Source organism: Artibeus jamaicensis, unplaced genomic scaffold (assembly GCF_021234435.1).
Source record: "Artibeus jamaicensis isolate MK-2021 breed Jamaican fruit bat unplaced genomic scaffold, CSHL_Jam_final contig_554, whole genome shotgun sequence".
In the NCBI taxonomy this organism is placed as follows: Eukaryota; Metazoa; Chordata; class Mammalia; order Chiroptera; family Phyllostomidae; genus Artibeus; species Artibeus jamaicensis.
In genome coordinates this window covers 1,666,678-1,694,613 of record NW_026521885.1, presented here as the reverse complement: position 1 = coordinate 1,694,613, position 27,936 = coordinate 1,666,678, and the positions used below count along the sequence as shown (strand labels likewise).

General features: G+C 37.2%; 1 protein-coding gene across 1 annotated transcript in view; it reads left to right on the top strand.

The window, feature by feature from the left end:
* GABRA3 (gamma-aminobutyric acid type A receptor subunit alpha3) overlaps window positions 1-27,936 on the top strand; it is a 361,284-nt gene that overhangs the window by 80,849 nt on the left and 252,499 nt on the right. Inside the window, exon 3 of the mRNA XM_037133321.2 lies at window positions 289-347. The gene's annotated coding sequence lies outside the window, so the exon portion shown is untranslated. The remainder of the gene's footprint in view (window positions 1-288; window positions 348-27,936) is intronic.

Below are 27,936 nucleotides of genomic sequence, written 5' to 3'. Positions count from 1 at the left end.
AAGGCTGAAGAAAATGCCAGGGCTGAATTTCTCTTTTGGGAGTTCTGAGGATGAATCTGCTTCCAAGCTTACTTAGATTACTGACCACTTTCAGCTCCATGGAGGTACCCATTTCCTTGCTGGCTGTTGGCTAGAAGTTTTTCTCAGCTTCTAGAGACTACTTACATTCCCTGCTCATGGTTTCCTTCATCATCAAAGTCAGCAATAGAGGACTGAGTTGCTTCAATGCTTTTAATCTCACCTGCATCTCTCTGATTTCCTCTTCTCTTTACCTCTTCTTCATTTAAGGCCCGTTGTGATTACACCGGACTCATTTAGATATCGTAGGATGATCTCTCTATTTTAAGGTAAGTTGATTTTTAACTAGTTCAATTGGCAAAGTCTCTTTGACCATGTAGTGTTAACATATACACAGTAATGATATCAGGGGTAAAGATCATGGGGGCAAAAAACTTGCTACCTTACTAAAAGAGACATTTTATTTAATTTTAATGTCTATATTATTTTCAATTTACTTATTTATTTTTAAAGTTTATTTTAAATTATACTAAACATAGAATATTCTATTAGTTTCAGGTATACAATATAGTGATTAGACATTATATAACTTATGGATTGAGCACCACAATAAGTTTAGTACCAATCTATCACTGTACATAGTAGGATATTATTGGCTATATTCCCTATGCTGTACATTATATTCCTATGACTTATTTTATCTGTCAGTTTGTATTTCTAAATCCCCTCTACTTTTGTCACTTATTCCTCACCACCCATTCTATCTGGCAACAATCAGTTTGTTCTTTATATCTATGAGTTTTTTCTGTTTTGTTATTCGTACATTTGTTTTGTTTTTCAGATTCTACATGAAAGTGAAATCACATGATATTTGTCTTTCTCTGTCTGATTTATTTCACTTATAATACCCTATAGGTGTGTCCATGTTGTTCCAAATGGCAAGATTTTTCAAGATTCCATTGTATATATATTCACATATTTTTAATCTATCTATTGATGGACAGCTAGGGTGCCTCCATATTTTACTATTGTAAATAATGCTACAGTGAACATACAGGTATATGTATCTTTTCAAATTAGTGTTTTTTATTTCTTCAGATAAACACCCAGAAGAAGGATTACTGGGTCATACAGTAGTTCTATTTTTATTTTTTTGAGGAATCTCAGTACTGTCTTCCATAGAGACTGTATCAGTTTACAATACCACCAGCAGTGCATGAAGGTTGCCTTTTTCCCATATCCTTACCAATATTTAATCTGTGGTGTACTTGTGATAGTCATTCTGACAGGTATGTGGTGGTATCTGATTATGGTTTTAATTTGCATTTACCTTGTGATTAGAGATGTTGAGCATCTTTTCATGGGTCTGATGGCCATCTGTGTATCTTCACTGAAAAAATATCCAGGTCCTCCACCCACTTCTTAATTGAATTTTTTATGTTGAATTGTATTGTATATTAACCTGTTATCAGATATATTATTTGCAAATATCTTCTACCATTCAGTAGATGGTAATTTTGTTTATTTGGCAGTGCAAAAGTTGTTGTTGTTGTTGTTGTTGTTGTTGTTTTAGTTTACTGTGGTCCTGTTTTTTTTCTCAATAATTTTATTTAGTTATTTTTCAAGTACAGTTTTTTGCCTGTTTCTCCCATCCCAGCCCCCCACCCCATGCTCCCCACCTCCCTCCCATTTCCACCCCCCCAGTTCTCATTCCTGTGTCCTTTATATTTGCTTCTCCAAATCCCTCCCCTTTTTTCCCCTTAAATTCCCTTCCCTCTCCCCTCTGTGGTCCTGTTTTCTAATTTTTGCTTTTGTTGCCTTTGCCCTGAGAGATATATCCAAAACATATTGCTAAGACAGATGCAAAGACTTTGCTTCCTATGTTTTCTTCTAGGATGTTACATGTCTTACACTGTAGTTTGTAATACATTTTGAGTTTATTTTTGTATATAGTGTAAGAAAATGGTTCAGCTTTATTCTTTTGCATTTCTCTGTCCAGTTCTTCCAACATTATTTATTGAAGAGATGGACCTTATCCTTTTGTATATCATTGTTTACTTTGTCATAGATAATGTAAGAGTGGACTTATTTCTGGGCTTTCTTTTTCTTTTTTTTTATGCCATTTGAAGTTTTATTTTTATTTTTTAAATGTTTTTTATTTAATTATTTTTCAAGTACAGTATTCTGTCTTTTACTCCCATCCCAGCCCACCCCCCTCTGTCCCACTGATCTAGGTTTCTGTCTTTGGATCAGTGACATACTGTTTTGATTACTATAGTTTTGCAGTGTAATTTGAAATCCAGAAATGTGATATTTACAACTTGTTGTTCTTTCTCAAGATTGCTTTGGATATCCAGAGTCTTTTTGTGGTTCAGTATAAATTTTAGAATTATTAGTTCTAGTTCTATGAAAAGTGTCATTAATACTTTATTAGGGATTGCATTGACTCTGTAGATTGCATTGAATAGTATGCACTGTTTAATGGTATTAATTCTTCCAATCCATGAACATGGTATATTTCATTTTCTACAGCTTCTTCAATTTTTCATCAATGTCTTGTCATTTTCAGAGTGCAGATCTTTTATTTTCTTCATTGATTTTATTTCTAGATACTTGCTATCTTAAGTTCTCTTTCTTATATTTTGTTGTTAGTGTATAGAAACAAAACAGATTTCTGCATATTAACTTTGTATTCTACAACTTTACAAATTCATTTATTATAATAGTTTATTTTGTGGAACATTTAAGGTTTTGTATATATAGTATTGTCACCTGCAAATAGTGACAGGTTTACTTTTAGTTTTCCAATTTGGAATAATTTTTTTCTTTTTCTTGTCTGATTGCTGTGGCTAGGACATTTAATACTATGTTGAATATAAGTGGTAAGAGTGGGCATCTTTATTTTGCTCCTGATCTTAGAGAAAAAAACTTTCAGGTTTTGACCACTGAGTATGATGTTATATGTGGGGTTGTCACCTTTTTACCTACTTTGTTGAAAGTTTTTTTTATCATAAATGGATAGTGCATTTTGTTAAAGTGTTTTTCTGCATCTATTGAAATGATCATATGATTTTTGTTCTTCATTTTGTTTATGTGGAATATCATGTTGATTGATTTCCAGTTATTGAACTATCCTTGGAATAAATATCACTTGATTATGTTGTATGGCCTTTTTAATGTATTTCTGAATTTAGTTTGCTAATATTTTGTCAAGGATTTTTACATCTATGTTCATCAGGGATATTGGCCTATGATTTCCTTTTCTAAATACTGTCTTTATCTGGTATGGGTATTAAGGTAATAAGGGCCTCATAGAAGGAGTTTATAAGCTTTCCCTCTTCTTCATGTTTTTGGAATAGTTTGAAAAGATTGGCAGTGATTCCTTTATAAATTTTTGATAGAATTTAAGTGTGAATCTAGCTGATCTTGGACTTTTATTTGTTGGGTGTTTTTTGATTACTCATTCAAAGTTGTCACTAGTAATCTGTCTCTTTCTTCCTGATTCAGACTTGGAAGATTATATATTTCTAGTAATTTATCTGTTTCTTCTAGGTTGTCCAATTTGTTGGTGTATAATTGTTCATAGCAATCTCATAAACCCTTGTGTTCCTGTAGTTTTAGATGTCACTTCTCTTTCAGTTTTGATTGTGGACTATCATTATGTAATTCCCTTCTTTGTTTCTTATTATAGTTTTTGTTCTGAAGTCTGTATTGTTTGATACAAGTATTGCTACCTCACCTTCATTTTTGTTTTCATTTACATAGTGTCTTTTTCTGTGTCTTCACTTTCAGTCTGCATGTGTCTTTTGATCTGAAGCGAGTCTTTATAGGGAGAATATGCACAAATGTTGATTTTATTTATTTGTGCCTTCTCTCTTTTCATTTTTTTGATGAGTCAGTCTAATGGTTTATTGATTTTGTTTATCTTTTTAAAGAACCATCTGAGTTTTATTGATCTTTAGAATTTTTTTAGTGTCTTATTTATTTATACTCTGGGCATCATTTATTTTTACATTGTGTGTGTGCACACGTTCATCTCTTTTTAAAAGTTTTTTTTTATTTCTTTATCTTTAGAAGGGAATGTAAAGAGAGAAGGAGAGAATAATATCAATGTATGGTTGCTTCTGGTGCATCCCCTGCTGGGAACTGTCCCCTGCTGGAAACTGGCCTGCAACCCAGGCATGTACCCTGATGGGGAATCGAACCGCGATCTTTTGGTTCGCAGGCTCATGCTCAATCCACTGAGCCACACCAGCCAGGGCTACATGTTCATCTCTTAATTAATTATTGTAGTTACACATGATCTTACTACTTTTGTCTTTTAACTTTAATACTAGCATTGAAGTGTTTGATCCACTATTTTTACTTCATGTTTGCCTTATCAGTGATATTTTTTCTTTCCTACATTTTCTTATTTTTAGTTTTGGCCTTTGCTTTTCTGCTTAAAGAAATCCTTTTGTATGATTGTTTAACAACTATTCTATATACCTAAAACCAATACAGAATTATATTAAATATAAACTATATTAGAAAATAATTATTTATTATTTAATTTATAAAATTTAAAAAATGTTGTGCCAGGTTAGTGAATATGAGCTCTTAGTTTTGCTATGAAACTTTTCATTTGTCCTTTAATTCTTTTTATGGATTTCCTTGGGGTGATGTTAGTTAATAAAATTAGGTTTCAGGCATACACTCCTATAATACATCATCTGTATATTTTTGTGTGTGTCCACCACACAAAGTCCAGTCTCATTGTGTCATCATTTATTCCCCCTTTACCCTCTTCTACCTCCTTTGATCTCCTTTTGCCTCTGGTAATCACCATGCAGTTGTCTGTTCCTATGAGGGTTTTTTTTTTTTTGCTTTTGCTTAATCACTTCGCTTTTTTCACCCAGACCCCTAAACCCCCTCCTTTCTGACAGCTGTCAGTCTATCTATGAGTCTCTTTCTATTTTGTTTGTTAGTTTAGTTTGTTCATTAGATTCCACATGTAAATGAAATCATATGGTGCTTGCCTTTCTCTGACTGGGTTAGTTCACTTAGCATAATACTCTCCACCTCCATCCATGCTATTGTAAAGGGTAAGATTTCCTTCTTTTTTATGGCTGAGCAGTATCACTACTTTTGTACCCACTCATCTACTGATGAATACTTGGGTTTTTCTCTTAGCTTGAGTATCGTAAACAATGCTGTAATGAATATAGGGGTGCACATATTCTTTTGGATTAGTGTTTCAGGTTTATCTGGATATATCCCCAGAAAGGCAGTTCTCTTTTTAATTTTTGAGGTAACTCAAAAATACTGCTTTCCACAATGTCTGCACCATTCTGCATTTCCACTGACAGTGCACTGGGGTCCTCTTTCCTTCACATCCTCACCAACACTTGTTGTTTGTTGATTATTCTTGATTGTAGTTTTCCTCATTTTATCAGTTCGAATATACTGTGCCATTCTGTTTAGGCTTGCAAAATGTCTTCTGAAAAATCAGTATACAGTCTTAGAGGGGATTGATTTAATGTAACTAGGTTTTCTTCTCTTGATACTCTTATGATTTCTGTATTTAACTTATGGAATTTTAATAATGACATATGTTGTGGAGTTATTGAGTTCATCTGGTTTGAAATTCTCTATGCTTCCTGGACTTGGATACGTGTGTCCTTCACCAGGTTAGGGAGTTTTTCAGTCATTACTTCTTCAAATAGGTTTTTATGTCCCTTTCTCTGTTTTTCTCCTGGGACCCATATTATATCAATGTTGGTATGTTTGATATCGTCCCAGAGGTCCTTTAAACTATCCTTATTTTTTAAATCCTCCCCACCCAGTCTTTCGTTTGGGTATTTTCCACTACCATGTCTTCCATGTTTGCTTAATTGCTCTTCTGTATCATCAAATCTGCTATTGATTCCCTATAGTGTATTTTTAATTTCAGTTGTTGTATTCTTCAGTTCTGATTGGTACTTTTTTTAAAGTTTCTGTCTCTTTGTTGGTATTCTCACTGAATTCATCCATTTTTCTCCTGAGTTCATTGACTATTTTTATAATCATTGTTTAACCTCTTTATTTGTTAGATTGCTTGTTTCCATTTCATTTAATTTCTTTTTTAGAGTTTTGATGTTTCATTTGGAACATATTCTTATGCCTATTCATTTTGGCTGTCCTGTGTTTGTTTCTGTATGTTAGGTAGGTCTACTGCTTCTTCTGGTCTTGAAAAACTTGCCTTGTGTAGAAGTTGTTCTTTGGGGCCCAATGATGCAATTCCCCATGGCCACCAGAGTCATGTGCTCCAGGAGTGTCTTATATGTGTGTGTACCCCTTGTTGTGTTTGGGCTGTGATTTCTGTGGGCATACTAGTGGGTAGTGGGTGGAGTTGATCCTCAGGCTGACTGGCTACAAGGATTGGCTATGGTTACTTAAGATGATCTGATATGCAAGGCCTCATGGAACAGGATCACTTTGGTGGGGCTTCAGTGCCAGCTGAGGCCTCCCGCCAGATGTGTCTGTGTGGGACCACTTGGGAGGGGCCCTGGTGTGGGCCAAGGCTAGCTACCAGGCATTTCAGGACCGAAGCCTCTAAAAGAAGCTGAGCTTGGCTACCCCTTGTGCTGGGCCTAGGGCCATGTTGTAGGAGCTACAACAAGAGCTCTTCTGAGGATGGTTGCTGCATTTGCTGGGCTTGGGGCTTCTGGAAAAGGCTGTGATGTAAGCTGAGGCTGGCCATCACTTTTGTCTGGCTTGGGTCTGTTTGGTAAAGGCTGCTGTGCAATCTGAGGCCAGGTGTTATGTGTGGTGATCCTGAAACCCCTTGGGAAAGGCTTCAGCCAGGGTTAGCAGGTTGGGTATGATGGAATATCAGGAGAATGTCAGGGCAAGGCAGACAGTTTTAGCCAGGTTAATGGAGATGGCAGATTTGGCCCTTTCCTGCACAAGGTTAGCTAGATGGAGAAAAAGCACAACAAAAGAAACAAAGACAATGGTGCTGGCCAGTGCTTCTGTCACCAGAGAAAGTCCCTGCCCTTTTCGAACTTGCCCTAAAGTCAGTCAATTCAATTTCCATATCACTCAGGTGATTCTCGAACTGTGGCTGGAGTTTAGAGTGAGTTTGTGCATGAGCCCTTTAAGAACAGTATCTTGATCTCCCACTGCCCTTTGTCTCTCTCAGACAAAATCCCTGCTGGGGAGGTTATGGGGAGTCAGATGCTATGGGGAGTACTCTTCCCAGCACAGGGGTTGAATACCTTGCTCCTTAGGGAAAAACTCCATGGCTGAGATTATGCTCCCATTTTTGAATTGCCACACTATGGGTGTGAAACCTGACCAGACTATTTCTACCCTTCCTACCTGTCTCAGTGTAGCTTCTTCTCCATGTCCTTAATAATAAGGGTTCTGTTCAGGTAGTTTTCAGCAATGGTTGTTCTGTATTTAGTAGTAATATTGATATGTTTGTGGAAGGAGATGAGTTCAGGATCTACCTACTCTGCCATCTAGACCTAACCCTCAATGTCTATATTCTTAATCAGACAAGTAATAATGATACTAATAAAACACAGATTAATGAATGTATTAATAAAACACAAATTAATAAATGTATAACTTTTATACATTTCAAAGTTATATGTATGTGTTGTACGTGTGTGTATATATTTTTATTATTTTAATTGTTTTACAGGAGACGAAAATACTAGGTTACAGTTGTGGGTACCTGAAACAGTTTATTACTATATTATTATTTATTAAATTATTATGTTATTTATTTGTATTACAGCTATAAAGCTACTTTTGCCAATTGCCATATGTCCATCCTCTGCTTAAGGGGAAATTTCACTTATCCAACTTCTCTGCCCCAGATTCTTACTTGCAATGTTGAGGTTTCCACTGTATCTTATGCATTTTGGCTCTTCAGCACAAATACCTTGATTCCTGCTGTCCAAGAGGGTATTAGGCTATCTAATGGGGTATTTGTCAAATAGGTAAGCCACAAGAGTTCATTAGATTATAGATGTACGGGTTCTCAGAAGAGATTCAAAGCTATTCCTAGAGTTTTGCCGTCTTCCAGATACTACTGAATTCCTCCACCACATTTGACACTGACTTCTTTATCCACTCAGCAGCATCAATTTTTCTCTCTGTGTTTATTCTCTTTTACCCCTTTGAGCTTAATCTGCACTCAGAAATCAGAATTCTCTAATATGAAAATATGCTTATATCATAACATCATTCATTGTTCTCTCTTTGCTCTAAAAATCAAACCTAAACTTTTCATAGTGGCTTGCAAGACCATGCACAAACTGGTCTCTACTTATCTCTCTGGAATTATTTCTAGCTATTACCCTCTCTTTCTCTGTTCTAGAAGTACTGAAGTACTTTAATATTTTGTAGCCTAGCATGATCTTTTACTTCTTTTGGTCTTCATATGTGAAAGGAAATTCTTCTTTTTATCAATCTGAGCTTCATGAATGCATCATTCACTTCTCTTTTTAAATGTTATTTCTGTCATGATATCTTCCTTTAGTCCTAAATTTAGTCTTAATTTAAATGTCTTTTTTATATTTTCATAGCACTCTGTATCATTTTACTTTTATCATACTTTGCTACAATTTCCTGTTCTCCCAGTAAACTATCAACTTCTTGAAGGTGAGCATCATGTTTGTTTTGTTAAGTGTTTTGTTTGTCAGAACTTAGCACAATGGTGAAATATTTTGTGCAGAATGTGAATAAATGAATAAGACCTGTGTACGTTCAAGCATACACTTGAATTTATGTGTATGTTCAAGCATACACATAAATATGTTCAAGCATATTTACTCTCCTGGCCTAAGTGGGTGTTATGCTCTATCTCTATATTCTTGAAATACAAGAATTGGGATTGTGATTAACTTTTCATAATCTGTCTTGCCCTAGCACTTATCTGTGTGGCCTTTATCAGATTAAGATGTTTGCTGCTTAAGAACTGTGCTGTAATCTGACCAGATGTTAGTTCTCCCCAAATCAGGAAACTTTTCTTATGTCTTCTGAGACTTTAAAGTTTTTCCCATTCCAGTTACTTAATATTGGTATATCATGATTATCTCTACTAGTGCCTTAGAGATACTTGCCTGTATCATATTTTTGTTTTTTAATTTTCTTTTTTGTCTTTTTATTTAATTATTTTTCAAGTACAGTTTTCTATTACTTCCATCCCAGCCCACCCCGCCCCGTGCTCCCCACCTCCCTCCCATTTCCACCCCCCTTAGTTGTTGTCCCTGTGTCTTTTATACTTGTTCCATTTGACCTCTTTTTTTCTTAATTTATTTAGTTATTTTTCAAGTACAGTTTTCTTTTGTCAATTTCTCCCATCCCAACCCCCCCTCCGCCCCGTCTCCCCACCTCCCTCCCATCCCTCCCCCCCCACAGACCTCATTTTCATGTTTGTTTGCCTGTGTATTGTGGTATTCTAAGCACACAGTGTGATTGTATGCTTTTACACTGAGGGCCACCTATCCTGCACCATGGCCATTTTTTCATGTACTATGGCTGGATAAACATATCTTTTCATATACATTGTACATCTATCATGAATCTTTGGTTTTTAAAATATATATTGTATTGTCTACTTCTAACTAAGGACTATGTACTCCAATACTATGGTTGTTTGCTTGTGCATTATGGGTTTTTCTTTATGAAATTGTGAACTTAAGTTTATGGATCATGATTGTTTTGTTATGATTATTTGATACTTCATTATGACCTTTGGTTTCCACTTCATTGTCTTCTGCTAATTTTTATTCATAGTTACCTTTAGAGTAACTTTAATGTTCCTACATAATGGATATCAACACAAACAAATGTTCTGTTTGGTTGTGCAACATGGTCACCTGCTAATATATTATTAAAATGTATGACTAAATGTATATGACTAATATATTATTAAAATATATGATTAAAATGTTAGTCACTCCTGTGCCATAGACACCTTATTCAGAAGTATGGTGATGTGAGTGAGCACATGCCAAGGCTTATGTGTCACAGCAGTCTGAACTTAATTATATAATAATTTCCTGTGCTAAGGTCATACCATGACCTGAGCATGTATCATGGTGATCTTGACATAAATCACAGGGAACTTATCTGATATTTAAATTATATCTATGTTTTTTCTCCCCTGCAGTATGCCTTTGCTACTCTGAGTCTCTGTACTTTAAGACATCAAAACAAGGACAGTGGCCTTCTGTTTCTGAATCATAAGTATTTGATCCTATATAGAAAGAACTTGTGCCCATGAACATAAACAATGGTCATGATGTCATTATCATGATTTTAAAGTATATTTCAGTTATGTCTGCCCATGTATCATGCTTATTTGAGCACGTGGCACAATCACCTTCTCTTTGGGTAGAGGCAGGGCCCAGAAATTCCACTGTATGTACAACTATGTTTTCTGCAGTTTACCTTAACATTCAGCATGATCTTGTGTACTTGTATTAGACCTCTAAGCCAATGAAATATGATTATTAGCTTATGAATCATTATTTTCTTGATATGCTACATTATTTAAATTTATATATCAATGCAATCTTCTCACATACAATATTGAGTAAAGACACAAGATAGTAAGATACTTGTAACTGACTGCTCTCTATTTCTAACAGATGACTGTCAGAACACTATACTATGGCTGTCAACTCATATATTATGGCTGACTGATAATATTTGGGGTTTTCTTTTTTGAATATATTTTATTGATTATGCCATTACAGTTGTCCCATTTCCCCCCTTCATTACCCTCCCCCCTTCACACCCCCTCTCCCCCATTCCCCCCCTTTAGCTCATGTGCATCTGTCACAAGTTCTTTAGCTTCTACATTTCCCATACTATTCTTGCCCAGCCCCCTGTCTATTTTCTGCCTACTATCTATGCTACTTATTCTCTGTACCTTCTCCCCCCTTCACCTGCTCCCACTCTCCTGTCACTAACCCTCCTTGTGATCTCCATTTCTATGGTTCCACTCCTGATCTAGCTGTCTGCTTAGTTTGCTTTTGTTTTAGGTGTGGTTGTTAATAACTGTGAGTTTACTGTCCTTTCACTGTTCATATTTTTATTTTCTTTTTTTTAGATAAGTCCCTTTAACATTTCATATAATAAAGGCTTGGTGATGATGAACTCCTTGAACTTGACCTTATCTGAGAAGCACTTTATTTGCCCTTCCATTCTAAATGAAAGCTTTGCTGGATAGAGCAATCTTGGATGTAGGTCCTTACCTTTCATGACTTGGAATACTTCCTCCCAGCCCCTTCTGGCCTGTAAGGTCTCTTTTGAGAAATCTGCTGACAGTCTGATGGGAACTCCTTTGTAGGTGACCCCTTATGTCTTGCTGCTTCTAGGATTCTCTCCTTCATTTTAGTCGTGGTGAGTGTAATTAGGATGTGCCTTGGTGTGTTCCTCCTTGGGTCCACCTTCTTTGGGACTCTCTGAGCTTCCTGAACTTCTTGGAAGTCTATTTCCTTTGCCAGATTGGGGAAGTTCTCCTTCTGTTTGTTCAAATAACTTTTCCACTTGTTGCTGTTCCTCTTCCCCTTCTGATACCCCTATAATTCAGATGTTGGAATGTTTAAAGATGTCCTGGAGGTTCCTAAGCCTCTCCTCATTTTTTTTTTTGAATTCTTATTTCTTCATTATTTTCTGTTGGGTTGTTTCTTTCTTCCTTCTGGTCCACTCCATTGATTTGAGTCACAGTTTTCTTTCCCTGTGCATTTGTATTGGTTCCCTGTGCATTTTGCTTCATTTCACTTAGTGCAAACCTTCATTTTTTCATCTAATTTGCAACCAAAATCTAGCAGTTCTGTGAGCATCCTGATCACCAGTGTTTTGAACTGTGCATTTGATAGGTTGGCTATCTCTTGGTCACTTAGAAGTATTGGCTCTGGGATTTTGATTTGTTCTTCTTCTTGAGCCATAATGTTTTGTTCAGGTCACGCCTGTTTCATGTGAGGGGTGGAGCCTTAGATGTTCACCAGGGCGGGTCAACCCAGTTTCTGGGTTGTGATACTGTATGTGGGGGCGGGGTCAGGGAGGGAGCAGTGGAGTTTGTTCTGTTCTCTCTTTGATTTTGGTCCCCTCTGCTGCTTCCCACAAGCAAATTGGGTCCTTCTGATGCTGGTTCCTGGGTGTGTGGTTTTGTGTATGTTCTAGAACCCTGAGGGTCTCTCCAGCGAAATCTCCTGTGAGGCTAGGAGCCTTTCCCAGCACCTCAACCCCTGAAAGTTTCTCCAATCAGTGTTTTCAGGCTTTAAATTCTGTTGCTGGGGCTCTGGGTTGTGTAGTCTGTCTCACTGCTTATTGCTTTGCATGGTTTATCTGCATGTGAATGTGTGACTGTGGTCAGCCAGCCACCTTGCACCCTCACTGGGTCTGCCCATTGCCACCCCATGCTTGGGATCTGCCAACTGCCGCCTACATGCCTGTGTCCATCTGGCTGCTTTTTCTTGCTGTGACCCCTCTCTACCAGCCACCAACTCTGCCCCTCTTACTGGTCTGGATGAATGTTTCATTGTTGTTGGAGTTTGGTACAGTTCAATTTTCTGCTTATTTTGGTTGTGTTTTTGTTTCTAAATCTTTGTTGTCCTTAAACTTGGTTGTGCGAGGAGGTACAGTATTTCCACCTGTGCCTCCATCTTGGCCGGAAGTCCATATTTGGGGTTTTCTGCATGTGCATGTTCTCCAGGTGCTAAAACTACAGAGAGAGATATCTGTATACCACAGAGTCATATAAGTACATGACCTGAGACCTCCTTTTGAAGCAATGCGATTTTTATTTGTTTTCTAGGGCTGCTCTAACAAAGCACAGCAAACTGGGTAGCTTAAAACAATTGAAATATATTTCATCACAGTTCTGGGGGATAGAAGTTCAAAATAAAGGTGTTGATTGAGCAGAACTCCCTCTGAAGAATCTAGAAGAGTATCTATTCCTGTTTCTTCCAGTTTTGGGTAGTTGCAGGTATTCCTTGGCTTCTGGCTTCATCTGTTCAATCCCTGTGTCTGCATTCACATAACATTCTCTCCCTGTCTTTTGCGATTGTGTCTAAATCCCCCACTTCTTATGAGGACATCAGTTATTGGATTTAAGGTCCACCCCAATCCAGTATAGCCTCATATTAACTTGATTATACCTGCAAAGACTCTATTACCCCAAAAAGTTACATTTACAGTTACCAGGAATTAGAGCATAAATGTCTCTTTTGAGGGTGGTATAACACAACTCATATCAGCATCTACACTTGAAGATATTTAATTTAAAATACTTTTTAAAAGATGTTATTTATTTATCTTAGAGGAAAAGGGAAGAAGATAGGGAGAAAAATATCAATGTATGGTTGCCTTTCATATGTCCCCTGCTGAGAACTGGCCTGCAACCCAGGCATGTGCCCTAACTGGGAATTGAACCGTGATTCTCTGGTTCAAAAGCTCATGCTCAATCCACAGAGCTGTACCAGCCAGGGCCAAAATACTTTTGAATACTATATTATTTACTTAAAATATAAATTTAATAGACATAATGAAAGTGTAAATAGAATTTTTTAAGTACCGACAATTTTAGACTGTTACAATATAATTTTAGAATTCATCACTATTATCTGATATTCAGTTTTCTTTTGTGAAAACCAGTGTGTTACATTTTTTTAAAATTAATTTTATTTAGTTATTTTCCAAGTACAGTTTTTTGTCTATTTTTCCCTTCCCAGCCTCCCCCGCCCCTTGCTCCCCACCTCCCTCCCATTTCCACCCCCAAAATCTATTGTCCATATGTTCTTTATACTAGTTCCTCTAAATGCCTCCTCTTTTTTCCCTGAAATTCCCTCCTGTCTTCCCTCTGGCCACTGTCCCCCTGCTCTCTATTTTAGTGTCTTTGTTTTTATTTTGCTTGCTTGTTTGTTTTGTTGTTTAGCTTCCTCTTAAAGGTGAGATCATATGGTATTTGTCTTTCACCGCCTGGCTTATTTCGCTCAGCATGGTGCTTTCCAGTTACATCCATGCTGTTGCAAAGGGTAGGAGCTCTTTCTTTCTTTCTGCTGGGTAGAATTCCATTGTGTATACATGCCATAGTTTTTGGATCCACTCATTTACTGCTGGGCACCTAGGTTGGTTCCAACTCTTGGCTATTGTAAATTGTGCTGCTGTGAACATTGGAGTGCATAGGTTCTTTTGGATTGGTGTTTCAGGGCACTTAGGATATAGTCCCAGCAGTGGAATTGCTGGGTCAAAAGGCAGGTCCATTTTTAGTTTTCTGAGAAAATTCCATACTCTTTTCCATAATGGTTGTACCAGATTGCAATCCCACCAACAGTGCACCAGGGTCCCCTTTACCCCACAACCTCTCCAACATTTGTTGTTTGTTGCTTTGTTTATGATAACCATTCTGACTGGTGTAAAGTGGTATCTCATTGTAGTTTTAATTTGCATCTCTCTCATAGCTAGTGATATTGAGCATCTTTTCATGTGTCTCTAAATCCTCTGTATGTCCTTCTTGGAGAAGTGTCTGTTCAATTCCTTTTCCCATTTTTTAATTGGGTCGATCGTCTTCTTAGAGTGTAGTCATGTGAGTTCTTTGTATATTTTGGAGATTAAACTTTGTCTGATGTATCACGGTAAATATGTTTTCCCATACAGTCAGTTGTCTTTTTATTTTAATACTGTTTTCTTTAGCCACGCAGAAGCTTTTAATTTTGATGAGATCCCATTTGTTTATTCTTTCCTTTATATTCCTTGCTCTAGGGGACATATCCGTAAAAATGTTGCTGCATGAAATATCTGAGATTTTCCTGCCAATGTTCTCCTCCAGGACTTTAATGGTGTCACAGCTTATATTTAAGTCTTTTATCCACCTTGAATTTATTTTGGTGTATGGTGTAAGTCTGTGATCGTTTCATTTTTTTGCATGTAGCTGTCCAGTTCTCCCAACACCATTTGTTGAAGAGGCTATCTTTACTCCATTTTATGTTACTGCCCCCTTTGTCGAAAATTAATTGACTGTAGAGAGTTGGGTTGATTTCTGGGCTATCTGTTCTGTTCCATTGGTCTATGTGCCTGTTTTTATGCTAGTACCAGGCTGTTTTGATTACAGTGGCCTTGTAATACAGTTTGATATGAGGTATTGTGATCCCTCTTACTTTGTTCTTCTTTCTCAAAAGTGCAGCTGCTATTCGAAGTCGTTTATTGTTCCATATACACTTTTGAAGTGTTTGCTCTTTGTCTGTGAAATATCTCAATGGTACTTTATAGGTATTGCATTGAATCTGTAAATTGCTTTGGGTAGTATGGACATTTTGGTGATTCTAATTCTTCCAATCCATGAACACTATATGTTTCCATTTGTTGTGTCTTCCTTGATTTCTTTCTTTAGTGTTGTGTAGTTTTCTGAGTACAGGTCTTTTACCTCCTTCGTTAGGTTTATTCCCAGATATTTTATTTTTGTTTTTGCTATATCAAATGGGATTTTTTTCTTCATTTCTGCTTCTGCTGATTCATTGTTGGTTTAGAAAATGCCTTTGATTTCTGGATATTGACTTTGTAACCCACTGTCTTTCTAAGTTCATTTATTAGTTCAAGCAGTTTTTTGGTAAAGTCTATAGGATTTTCCATGTACACTATCATGTCATCTGCAAACAGTGACAGTTTTGTTTCCTCATTTTTGATTTGGATGCCTTGTATTTTCTTTTCTTGTCTGATCACTGTGGCTAAAACTTCCAATATTATATTGAATAGAAGTGGTGAAAGTGGTTAACCTTGTCTTGTTCCTGATCTTAGTGGAAAGAATTTTAGTTTTTGCCTATTCAGTATGATATTGGCTGGATGTCTCTCACATATGGCATTTATTATATTGAGGAATGCTCCCTCTATTCCCACTTTGCTGTGTGCCTTTATCATAAATGGGTGTTTTACCTTATCAAAAGCTTTTTCTGCATCTATTGTTATGATCATGTGGTTTTTTTCTTTACTTTTGTTTATGTGATGTATTACATTTACTGATTTGCGAATATGGAACCATCCTTGCATCCCTGGGATGAATCCCACTTGGTCTTGGTGTATGATCATTTTAATGTATTGTTGGATGCCATTTGAGAATATTTTCTTGAGGATTTTAGGGTCTATGTTCATCAGTAATATTGGCCTGAAGTTTTCCTTGTTATTTCTCTGTCTGGTTTTGGAATTAGGATGATGCTGGCTTCATAAAAAGAGTTTGGGAGTTTTCCATCATTTTCGATTTTTTGGAATAGTCTGTGAAGAATAGGGGTTAGCTCTTCTTTAAATGCTTTGTGTAATTCTCCTGTGAAACCATCTGGTCCAGGGCTTTTGTGTGATGGGAGTTTTTTGATTAGTGCTTTAATTTCATCTGCTGTTATTGGTCTGTTCAGTTTTTCTGCTTCTTTTTCAGTAAGTTTTGGAAGACTATATTTTTCTAGAAATGTGTACATTTCCCCTGGGTTTTCAAATTTCTTGGCATACAGTTCTTCATAGTAATTTCTTACAATCCCTTCTATTTCTGTGGTATCAGTTGTAATCTCTCCTTTTCCATTTCTGATTGTATTTATTTGTTTCCTCTCTCTTCTTTTCTTGATGAGACTACTTAAAAGACTTGTCTATGTTTGTTTATCTTTTCATAGAACCAACTCCTGGATTCATTGATCTTTAGAATTGTGCTTTTAGTCTCTATGTCATTTAACTCTGCTCTGATCTTGATTATTTCCTTCCTTCTACTTGCTCTGGGCTGACTTTGTTGTTGTTACTGGAGCTCTTGCAGGCATAGTGTTAGGTTGTTTGTTCGAAATGTTTCTATCTTCTTAAGGTAGGCCTGTATTGCTATGAACTTCCCTCTCAGGACTACCTTCACTGTTTCCTATAAGTTTTTGGTTGTTTTGAGTTCATTTTATTTTTTTTCCAGAAACTTTTTGATTTCTTCCCTAATTTCATTCTTGAACCATTTGTTGTTTAATAACATATCATTCGGTCTCCATGATTTTGAGTGTTTGGGTTTTTTTTTCCTTTGGGGTTGGTTTCCAGTTTCAGTCCCTTGTGATCAGAGGCAATGCTTGGTATAATTTCAATTGTCTTGAATTTATTGAGGCTTCTTTTGTGTCCTATCATGTAGTTTATGTTTCAAAATATTCCCGTGCATTTGAAAAGAATGTGTATTTAGCTTCTTTGGGATGAAGGGCTTCTATATATATCAGTTAAGTCCATTTCATCTGAGGTGTTGTCCAATGCCTCAATATCTTTGTTGATAGTTTTTGGAAGATCTGTCTATTTTTGATAGTGGGGTGTTAAAATTCCCTACTGTAATTGTGTTGCTGTCAGTATCTCTCTTGAAGTCCTCTAAGATATTCTTTACATATTTGGGTTCTCCTATGTTGGGTGCCTATATATTTATTATGTTAATGTCTTCTTGTTTGATTCTTCCCTTGAGTATTATGAAGTGACCTTTTGGGTCTCTCTTTATGGCCCTCTTTTTGAAGTCTATTTTGTCTGATATGAGAATTGCTACCTTGGCTTCTTTTTCTTGTCTGTTTGCTCTCAAAATTTGTTTGCAGCCCTTCACTTTTAGTCTGTGCTGGTGTTTTTTCCTGAGGTGGGTCTCTTGTTGGCAGCATAGGTGTGGGTCATGCGTTCTTATCCATTCAGCTACTCCCTGTGTTTTGATTGGAGCATTTAATCCATTTACATTTAAGGTTATTATTGATAGGTACTTATTCATTGCCAATTTTGTACCTGTGTTCCTCTCTGTGTATCTCCTTTCCTCCCTTTTCTTAAAGCAGTCCTTTTAGTATTTCTTGTAGGACTGGTTTGGTGGAGGCATATTCTTTCAGACTTCTTTTGTCTTGGAAGCTCTTTATTTGGCCTTTTATCTTGATTGAGAGCCTTTCTTGCTAAAGTAGCCTTGGTGTAGGTCTCTGGTTCCCATTACATGGAATATTTCTGACCGTTCTCTTCTTCCTTGAAATTTTACCATTGAGAAGTCAGTAGCTAACCTTATTGGGGCTCCCTTGTATGTTACTTCCTTTTTCTTCCTTGCTGACTTTAAGATTCTGTCTTTGTCTTGGAATTTTGCCATTTTAATGATGATGTGTCTTGAAGTGGGCCTCTTTGGGTTCCTCTTGATTGGGACTCTCTGTGTTTCCTGGATTTGTATGAGTTTTTCTCTCATCAAATTAGGTAAATTTTCCATCATTACTCTTTCAAATAGGTTTTCTATCCCTTGTTCTTCTTGTTCTCCTTCCGGTATCCCTATTATTCCGATATTATTACATTTCATATTGTGTTGCATTTTTCTTAACCCCTCTTCATTCTTTCTTTTTTTTTAATATTTAGATTGTTTTCACTTTTTAAAATTTTTTAAAAATTTTATTTAGTTATTTTTCAAGTACAGTTTTTTGTCTATTTTCCCATCCCAGCCTCCCCCGCCCCTTGCTCCCTACCTTCCTCCCATTTCCACCCCCCTTAGTTCTCGTCCCTGTGTCCTTCCTATTTGTTCCTCCAAATCCCTCCCCCATTTTCTTCTTAAATTTCCTTCTTCATTCTTTCTGAGCTTCTTTTCCTTTTCTTGCTTTTTCTGGGAATTTTTTTTCTACTTTGTCCTTCAACTCGCTGATCCAGTCTCCTGCTTAATCGATCCTGCTTTTCATCTTTTCTACTGTGTTCTTCAGTTGAGAGATTGTATTCTTCATTTCCTCTTGGCCTTTGCTGATAGTTTCTATTTCCTTTTTCATTTTGATATAATTTGCTGTGAGTTCATGTAGCTCCCTGGTAGTTTCTGGTATCTCATTGTGAGCTCTTTGAACTTCCTGATAACCAGTGCTTTGAATTCAATATCTGATAGTTGACTTGCCTCTCGTTCATCTAACATACTTTCTGAGGCTTCCTCCTTTTCTTTCCTTTGGGGATTGTTTCTTTTTCTTCCCATTGTTTGTGAGACTCTTCTTGGCTGCCTCAACTTGTTAGATTAATCTGTTTTGACTCCCTGGGTTTATGGTGTGAACTTCTGTGGTAGAATACGTCTTAAATTCATTGGTGTGGTCTCCTTCAGGTATCTTGGCTTTCTCCGTTTCCACCTACTCCGTGTGTGTGTGTGTGTGTGTGTGCGTGTGTGTGTGTAATCAGTTGGAGGGGGAGGAAAAATGTTTTATGACAGCAGAAGAGTATTTTATGATATTTACAGTCACAGCTGGTAGAGAAGAGATAGAAGATCCTTAGGCTATATATAGTGTTAACCATCCTCTTCAACCCAACTTGCCCCTTTTAAGAAAGGATGGACAAAAGATAAGTCTCTTGTTGGGGAGAAAAGGTTTGTGAGTTGGATCTGCCACTGTCTGGTCATTCAGCATCGGTCATGATCTCTGGTCTTTTAATTTCATAAATGCTGGGGAACCGTTGGTTGAATTGTGCTGTTTCTCAGTATATCTGCTAGGATTTTCACCCATGTGTATGGGAGCTGGATTCCGCTCCATCCTACTTCTTCACCATCTTCCTCATGTCTCTGATATTCAGTTCTTTTGACATTTGCTTTGTATTATGTTTTTTTAATTAGGAATTATGACCACCTGAGTAAGTACTACAATATGTTAAATACCATTGATGTTTAAGCTTTATCTCTGATTGTCTACCTTCTATGTCATAATTATCATATAGGGAAACACTATTAGTAACTCATACAACAGTGACATCTGTCTCCTACTCTAACATTGCTCTTTGCTTCTGTCCTGTGTCCAAGTTTCCCTGTATTTCATGGTTTTTATTATTTTTTATAGAATTTCCTTGGATCATAGTTTGAAAAACCATACACGTTTGAAGTGTACAATACAACAGAACATCATCTGCACATTGTATTGTGCACTCATTGCACCAAACAAAGACTCTTTCTTTCCCCATTTCCCCTCCTTTGTCCATCTCCATCTACCCCCCAACCCTCTTTCCCTCTGGCTATCACCACACTGTTGTCTGTGTCTAAGTGTATATGTATGTATGTATCTATCATCTTATCTATCTATCGATACATACACATACACACACACTTAATTCCTTCCCTTCTATTTTGGATATCTTCTTGTGTTATTTTCTTATTTACCATCATTTGTGCCTCACATTTTGGTGTTGTCAGGATTTACATTATGATCAAATGCTCAAACACAAAAGTTGGCTGTTCATGTACAATAGCCATCTGAATATATGGTATGGGGGTCTCATTTTACACCATTTTCATATTATCTGTGACTGAAATAACTTAGTTCTATATTGTGGGTATTGAACAGTGATGTACATCTGAATAATATTTATTTATTTCAACATGTATTTATTTTAAATCTTTTTAAAAATTGTATTTATATTTAGAGAGAGGGGAAGGGACAGAGAAAGAGAGGGAGAGAAACATCAACATGTGGTTGCCTCTCACCCCCCCCCCCCGCAACTGGGCCTTGGCCTGCTACCCAGGCATGTGCCCTGACTGGAAATTGAACCGGCGACCCTTTGGTTCACAGCCTGTGCTCAATCCACTGAGATACAGCAGCCAGGGCTCATTCAATATTTATTTGCCCTTACAAGATATCAAACTTTTTGTGTGTTATATTTATTTACTCATTGATAATGGTTGTGTGTATGTATAGACATACAAAGAAGGACCCCCCAAAAGAGAAATTACTTATAAAAACTGTGTATTTATTCTTACCTGATTAAATTTCAATCCCCTTCAAAGTGCTCTCCATTTGATGAAATAAACTTATTGAGACATTTTTCCACTGCTGAAAAGTTTTTGATCTCATTGATTTTTATGCCTTTTAGTGTTTCTGCCATTTTTTGTTTTACTCCTTCCACACAGGCAAAATGTTTCCCTGTGAGGACTTTTTTCACCTGGGAAAAACAAAAACCCCCAGTTGCTTAGGGAGAGATTAGGTGAATAGGGAGGGTGTGGCAAGGGGATCATGTCATTTTTTGTCAAAAACTCTTGAACACTCATCAAGGTTTGGGCTGGTGCACTTGTAAATCACCCATCATGAAAAAGGCAAACTTGTTAAGTCTTCAAAAAAATTCACTGAAGCTGAACACAGCCTTTCAAAACAGTGCTTTCTGGTACACTAATACAGATGGGTTTTTAGAACACTCACCTAGCAGGAGAAGCCTGAACTACAAGGGGCCTGCCATCCACAAGATAATTCTGGTTTTAGTGGGTCCCCCTCATATATGCATATGCATGTGTATGTGTATGTGTATGTGCATATGTATATGTATAAGTATATGTGTATGTGATGGATGTTGCTCATCTATCATGAGTTGTGAAAGAGAACCATCCTAATCTCCTATGTAGAGAATGGTGCTTTATATAATATAGATATTAGCTCTTGGATTGTGGCCATTAGCTCCTGCACAATGGTTGTTTACTTCATATTTCCTATCTGCTCCTATAATGTGTCTGCTACCTGTATTATCATAGCTGTTAACTCTTTTAATGACATAGTTTGAACATATATAATGCTCAAACATAAATGCTGGGTAGTTATTCATCATGATTATTTTAAATGAAGCATAGTATCCATCTGAGTCTCCTTTTGTACCATTGCCATCTTCTCCTGGACCAAAGTCATTCATTGTTTGCATGGTGATTTTTTATTTTACAGTATATCTATTTGAGTAAGAAATACACCACAGTTTTTTTTTACCATCTCCATCTTTACCTTTATCATAATTGTCAACTTGTATCCTCTAGATGTGTGAGGGTAATCTCCTCTGGGATCAATACCATACATTCTGGTAATTTTTAAAAGTTACCTGAGCAGTTTTTATTCAGTGTTTTCTTTTTCCTGGTCTGTGATATCAGTCCTTTCTTTCATATGTGAATTGACTCATTCTGCATGATGGACTAAATGTACATAATGCATTTCTGTTTATATGCTGTGTTTGAAGTTATACTATGAATTTCTTTTTTTAAATATGTTTTTTATTTTGTTGATTATGCCATTACATTTGTTCTATTCCCCCCATTCCCCTCCACCTTGCACACCCCTCCCCCACCATCCTCCCTTTAGTTCATGAACATGTGTCTCAACTTCTTTAGGTTCTATATTTCCCCTACTATTCTTACCCTCCCCTCTATCTATTTTCTATCTACTGTCTATACTTTTTTTCTGTACCTTCTCCCCCTTTCTCCTTCTCCCACTCCCCTGTTGATAAACCTCCACGTGATCTTCATGACTATGGTTCACTCCTGATCTAGCTATCCTCTTAATTTGCTTTTGTTTTAGGTGTGGTTGTTCATAACTGTGAGTTTGCTGTCCTTCCACTGTTCATCTTTTTTATCTTCTTTTTCTTAGGTAAGTCCCTTTAACATTTCATATAATAAGGGCTTGGTGATGATGAACTCCTTGAATTTGATCTTATCTGAGAAGCACTTTAACTGTCCTTCCATTTTAAATGAAAGCTTTGCTGGATGGAGCAATTGTGGATGTAGGTCTTTGGATTTCATGACTTGGAATACTTCTTCCCAACCCCTTCTTGCCTGTAAGGTCTCTTTTGAGAAATCCGCTGACAGTCTGATGGGAACTACTTTGTAGGTGACTGTCCCCTTATCTCTTGCTGCTTCTATAATTCTCTCTGTCATTTTAATCTTGGCTAATGTAATGATGATGTGCCTTGGTGTGTTCCTTCTTGGGTCCAACTTCTTTGGGGCTCTCTGAGCTTCCTGGATTTCCCAGAAGTCTATTTCCTTTGCCAGAACAGGGAAGTTCTCCTTTATTATTTGTTCAAAGAAGTTTTCCACTGCTGGCTGTTCCTTTCACCCTTCTTGTACCCCTATAATTTGGATGTTGAAGCATTTAAAGATGTCCTGGAGGTTCCTAAGCCTCTCCTCATTTTTTTGAATTCTTGTTTCTTCATATTTTTCTGTTTGGTCATTTTTTCCTTCCTTCTGGTCTGCTCCTTTGATTTGAGTCCCAGTTTCCTTTCCATTACTATTGGTTCCCTGTTCATTTCCATTCATTTCAATTAGTTTAGCCTTCATATGTTTCTCTAATTTGTGACTAAAATCAACCAGTTCTGTGAGCATCCTGATGACCAGTGTTTTGAACTGTGCATCTGAAAGTTTGGCTATTTCTTCATCACTTAGATTTATTGGCTCTGGGGCTTTGAGTTGTTCTTGAGCCATGTTTTGATCTGTTTGTGCCTGTTATGTATGAGGGACGGAGCCTTAGGTGTTCACCAGGGTGGGGCCTCCCAGGTCGCTGGTTTATGATGCTGTATGTGGGGACAGGTCAGAGAGGGAGCAATGCGGGTCCTCTCTGCTCACCCGGTCTGCCTCACTGCTTGCCCCTGCCTATTTATCTGAGTGAAAATGTGCGAGCCTGGTGCCCTGCGCTGGGGCCTGCGCAGTCTGTCTCAATGCATGTCTCTTCACTGGTTTATCTGCTTGCAAATGCGTGACCTCAGGCAGCCAGCTTCGGCAGGCCTTCCCGTAGTTACTGGGCACCTGAGATCCGTGCCCTCAGCTGCTTGGGCACCGCCTAGGTCAGGGGATCGTTTTTGCCCAACCCACTCCACTGCTGGCTTCGCCCCTCTCACTGGTTTAGCTGAGCGGTTTGTTATTTTCAGAGTCTGTATTCGATTTTCTGGGCTTTGTTTGCGATTATTATTGTTAAAACTTTGTTGTTTTTCGATTTGGTTGTGCGAGGAACAAAGTGTTTCCACCTACACCTCCATCTTGGCAGAAGTCCCTATACTATGAATTTCCACTTAAATACTATGTTTGTGTGAGAATTCAAAAACATTGCCTATTCTTGTACTGAAAATTAATATTGTTTACCCTGCATATTAGTTTGTATACCATTATTTTGCTATAGCAGTGCATTTTCTCTCCTTTGTCATCACTGTCTACTCTTATTACCTGGGTGTCAGCTCATTTTGCAGGATGGGGTATGTGTGTGTCATGGTAAAATGCTCAGACTCCTTGGTATCTACTTATGCACCATTGATGTTTGAGCATGTGCTATAGTTTCTGTTTTTGCAAAATTACCATCTCTTTCTGCAATAAAGCCATTTGATACTCTGTTTTTAAATCTTGAATCATGTCTGTCACAAGAATCATAGCATATTGTCATTTATCATTTTATTTAAGACAATGGTATTGGAGTCAAAATGAGTGGATTTGAGTTATGAATTTAGCTGTGAGGTCTTGGCCATGTCAATTCATATGTTTATGCTTCATTTTCTTTCAAAACAACAAAAATAGCACCTCATAAGTTTGTTGTGAGTATTATGAGTTATAATATATAAATATTTCAAACACTGCCTAGCTTGTACTAAGATGTATGTGGTGATGATAATGATGGTGAGGATGATACTCTGTAACTTGATTCTGTATTATGTTTGTCAGCTCAAATTCTCTGGTACTCATTTTTATAACCAACTTCTGGAGTGGGTTGGGAAGATGGCAGTGAGGTAGGTGGGAGCAGAACCTACTTGCTTGTGCACACAACTGGGTCACCTAGCAGAACATCTAAGGGAAACTGAGCTGCCCTCAAGGGATTTCCTACAGGCAGTGCTCAGGCCAACAAAGGAGGGAGCCGTGATTACTCCCACTGAGTGCACCTCACAGACTGATCAAAGGGTTACAAAAATGAGGTAGATTATCTGCACAGGCCTGGTGCAAATGTGCAGAGTGGACAGAGTGGGCCCTACATTGCTCTGAGAATGTGGCCTGACAACTGGACATCTGTGATTAGTGTAGCCCAGACTGAGCCCCCATCCTTGAGGAAGCACTAGAAAGGAAGAAAACCAAACCCAGCCGCTCTCTGCCTGCCCAGTCTGGAAAGACATGTAAAACCTGGTTGGCAGGGTTAAAGTCAGCAAGAGGCTTTTTTTTTTAAGAGCAAGACAACAGGACCTGAAGCTGTGACAATGTCAGAGACATATCCAGAAAGAAGTAAGGAGGAGAATGCTAACAGCTGAGAAAAATTTTACTTTTCTAGCTTTCAGAACTTGCATTTTTATTTGTCTTTTTTTTCTGTTCAAGTAGTTTTTTAAAATTTTCTTTAATTTCATTGTTTGATTTGTTTTCTTTATTTTCCCTTTCATATCATTCATATTCCAGTGACACACTACTCTTGGTCTTTTACTTCTTATTCTTTTTATTCAGATTATGTATTTCTTATCATACTATTGTTATTCCAAGTCCCACACAGCATTCTTCCCTAGTCTTAATCCATTTCACCATCTTCCTGAGCTTTATGACTATTGTGGTTGAGTTTATTCTCTCATACACTATGCTAAGTTTCTATCCCTTACTCTCAAAATTTCTCCATCTAACCTCATATAAGTGCTCCACTTTCTAAAGTCAGCTCGAATTCTTTTCCCTTCTAATAAAAGTCTTATCTCTTTTTCACCTTTTATAAAAAGTGGTTACTTGGGTGAAATATCAGTTATTCCTGTAATTCATCAAAGGATCTCCTATTTGTTCACTACTTGTTAGTACTTCAAATCCCACAAAATATTCTCCACAGAGAATGGATTCATTGTTTTAAGTCCATTGTCTTACTCCATTTTGCCTTTACCATACCTATGATCAGTTGAGTAAGGAATTTTATCTCACTGTTTTCTCTCCCCCTTTTTCTTCATTTCTTTCTTATCTTTTCTCTCTTTCTTTTTTCATCACTCTCAACCTGGGCTTTACTACTTACTATTATTAGTATGCTTCCCCCATCCTCTCAAAATAATTGTTCTGGTAACATTGCTTTGTTAATCCATACCTGAACAGCAGCATAAAAAATGTGTGAGTTGTGAATACCAGTAAATCCACAGGAGAGGAGAACACACCAACAAAGGAGTCACCAACAGATAAAGCCCAGGTACAATAAGAGAGCCCACACAAATGGAAGAAAGGCAAACCTAGAGCACCCAGACAAGGAGATTAAAGTGACTGTACCATTGAGTCCCACAGAACTCCTACCACACAAGTTCACCGTACGAGGACAGATGACAAAGCAGAGCATCTGAGTCACAGAAACAAACAAAAAGACTCATGTAAAATGAGTAGAAAAGGAACCTTCAATCAAAAGGAATGGAGGAATCCCCAGTAAAAGAGCTAAATGAAATGAAGACAAGCAAACTATCAGATATAGAGTTCAAAACAATGATTATCAGAATGCTCAAAGAAGTCACTGATAACCACAAAGAACTGAATAGGAACTATAACAGTGTGAAAAAGGAAATGGAAACTATAAACAAGAGCCAGGAAGCAATGAAGAATACAGTATCTGAAGAATACGAGAAGGAGTTACAAGCAGGCTGAATGAAGTAAAGGACCAAATTAGTGAGTTAGAAGACAAGGTAGAAAGAAATACCCAGATAGAGAAGCTGCATGAAAAAAGATGCAAAAAATATGAAGATATCTAAGGGAAGTGCAATATAACATGAAACACAATAACATTTGAATCATAGGAATACCAGAAAGAGAAGAAAAGGAGCAAGGGATAGAAATGCTCTTTGAAAAAATAATAATGAAAAACATGTCTAACCTGGAGAGGGGAAAAGCTACCCAAGTTCAGGGAGCACAGATGGTCCCAATGCAGATAAACCCAAAAAGGCATACTCTAAGGTACATCATAATTAAAATGCCAAGTTTAAAGACAGAGAGAATCTTAAAGGTACCAAGGGAGAAACAGGAAGTAACAGACAAGGGAGCTCCAAAGGTAGCAGCTGATTCCTCAGTAGAAAAACTACAAGCCAGAAAGGAATGGCAAGAAATATTCCAAGTAATGGAAAGCAAAGGTCTGCAACCAAGACTACTCTAACCAATGAGGCTATCAATTAAAGAAGGAAAAATAAGGAGTTTCCCAGACAAAGAAGGCTGAAAGAATACACTTTCAAGAAACCAGCACTGCAAGAGATGCTAAAGGAACTGCTTTAAGAAGAGGAAGAAAAAGAGTTAGAGAGAGAGGAACACATGTACAAAGAAAGAAAATTGAAAAAGTATCTATCAATAATAACCTTAACTTTTAATAGATTAAATGTTCCAATCAAAAGACACAGGGTAGCCCTGGCTGATGTGGCTCAGTAGATTGAACACCAGCCTGTGAATCAAGGGGTTGCTAGTTAGATTCACAGTTGAGACACATGCCTGTGTTGTGGGCCATGTTCCCAGTTGAGGGTGCATGAGAGGCAACCACACAATGATGTTCTTCTATCTCCCTTCCCCTCTCTGAAAATAAGTAAATAAAATCTTAAAAAAAGACATAAGGTAGCTTAATGCATAAAAAATGTGACTGACACGTTTGCTGCCTACAAGAGACCCACCTCGGAGCAAAAGACCTACACAGACTGTAATTGAGGGGTTGGAAAAGAATATTCCAAGAAAATGGACAAGAAAAAAATCCAAGGTAGCAATACTTATATCAGACAAAATAGATTTCAGAATGAAAGCCACACCAAAAAAGAAAAAAAAAAGAGAGAGAGACACAGAAGGACATGTTGTAATACTCAAGGGATGAATCAATCAAGGAGACATAAACATTATAAATATATATGCACCCAAATTAGGAGCACCTAGATATATAAGGAAAAGCTTGGAGGATGTCAAGAAAGATATAGACAGCAACACTCTTATGGTAGGGGATTTTAACACACCACTGTCAACAATGGATACATCTTCCAAACAAAATATCAATAAGGCTACTGCAGCATTGAGCAATGTTCTAGGTCAAATGGACTTAACTGATATATATATAAACCTTTCATCCCAAAGAAGCAAAATACACATTCTCTTCAAATGCACATGGAACACTTTCAACGATAGACCCCATGATAGTACATAAAACAAGTCTCAAAAAATTCAAGAAGTTTTAATCATATCAAGCATTTTCTTGAACCACAAAGGCCTGAAACTAGAAACCAACTTCAAGGAAAAAAACCTCA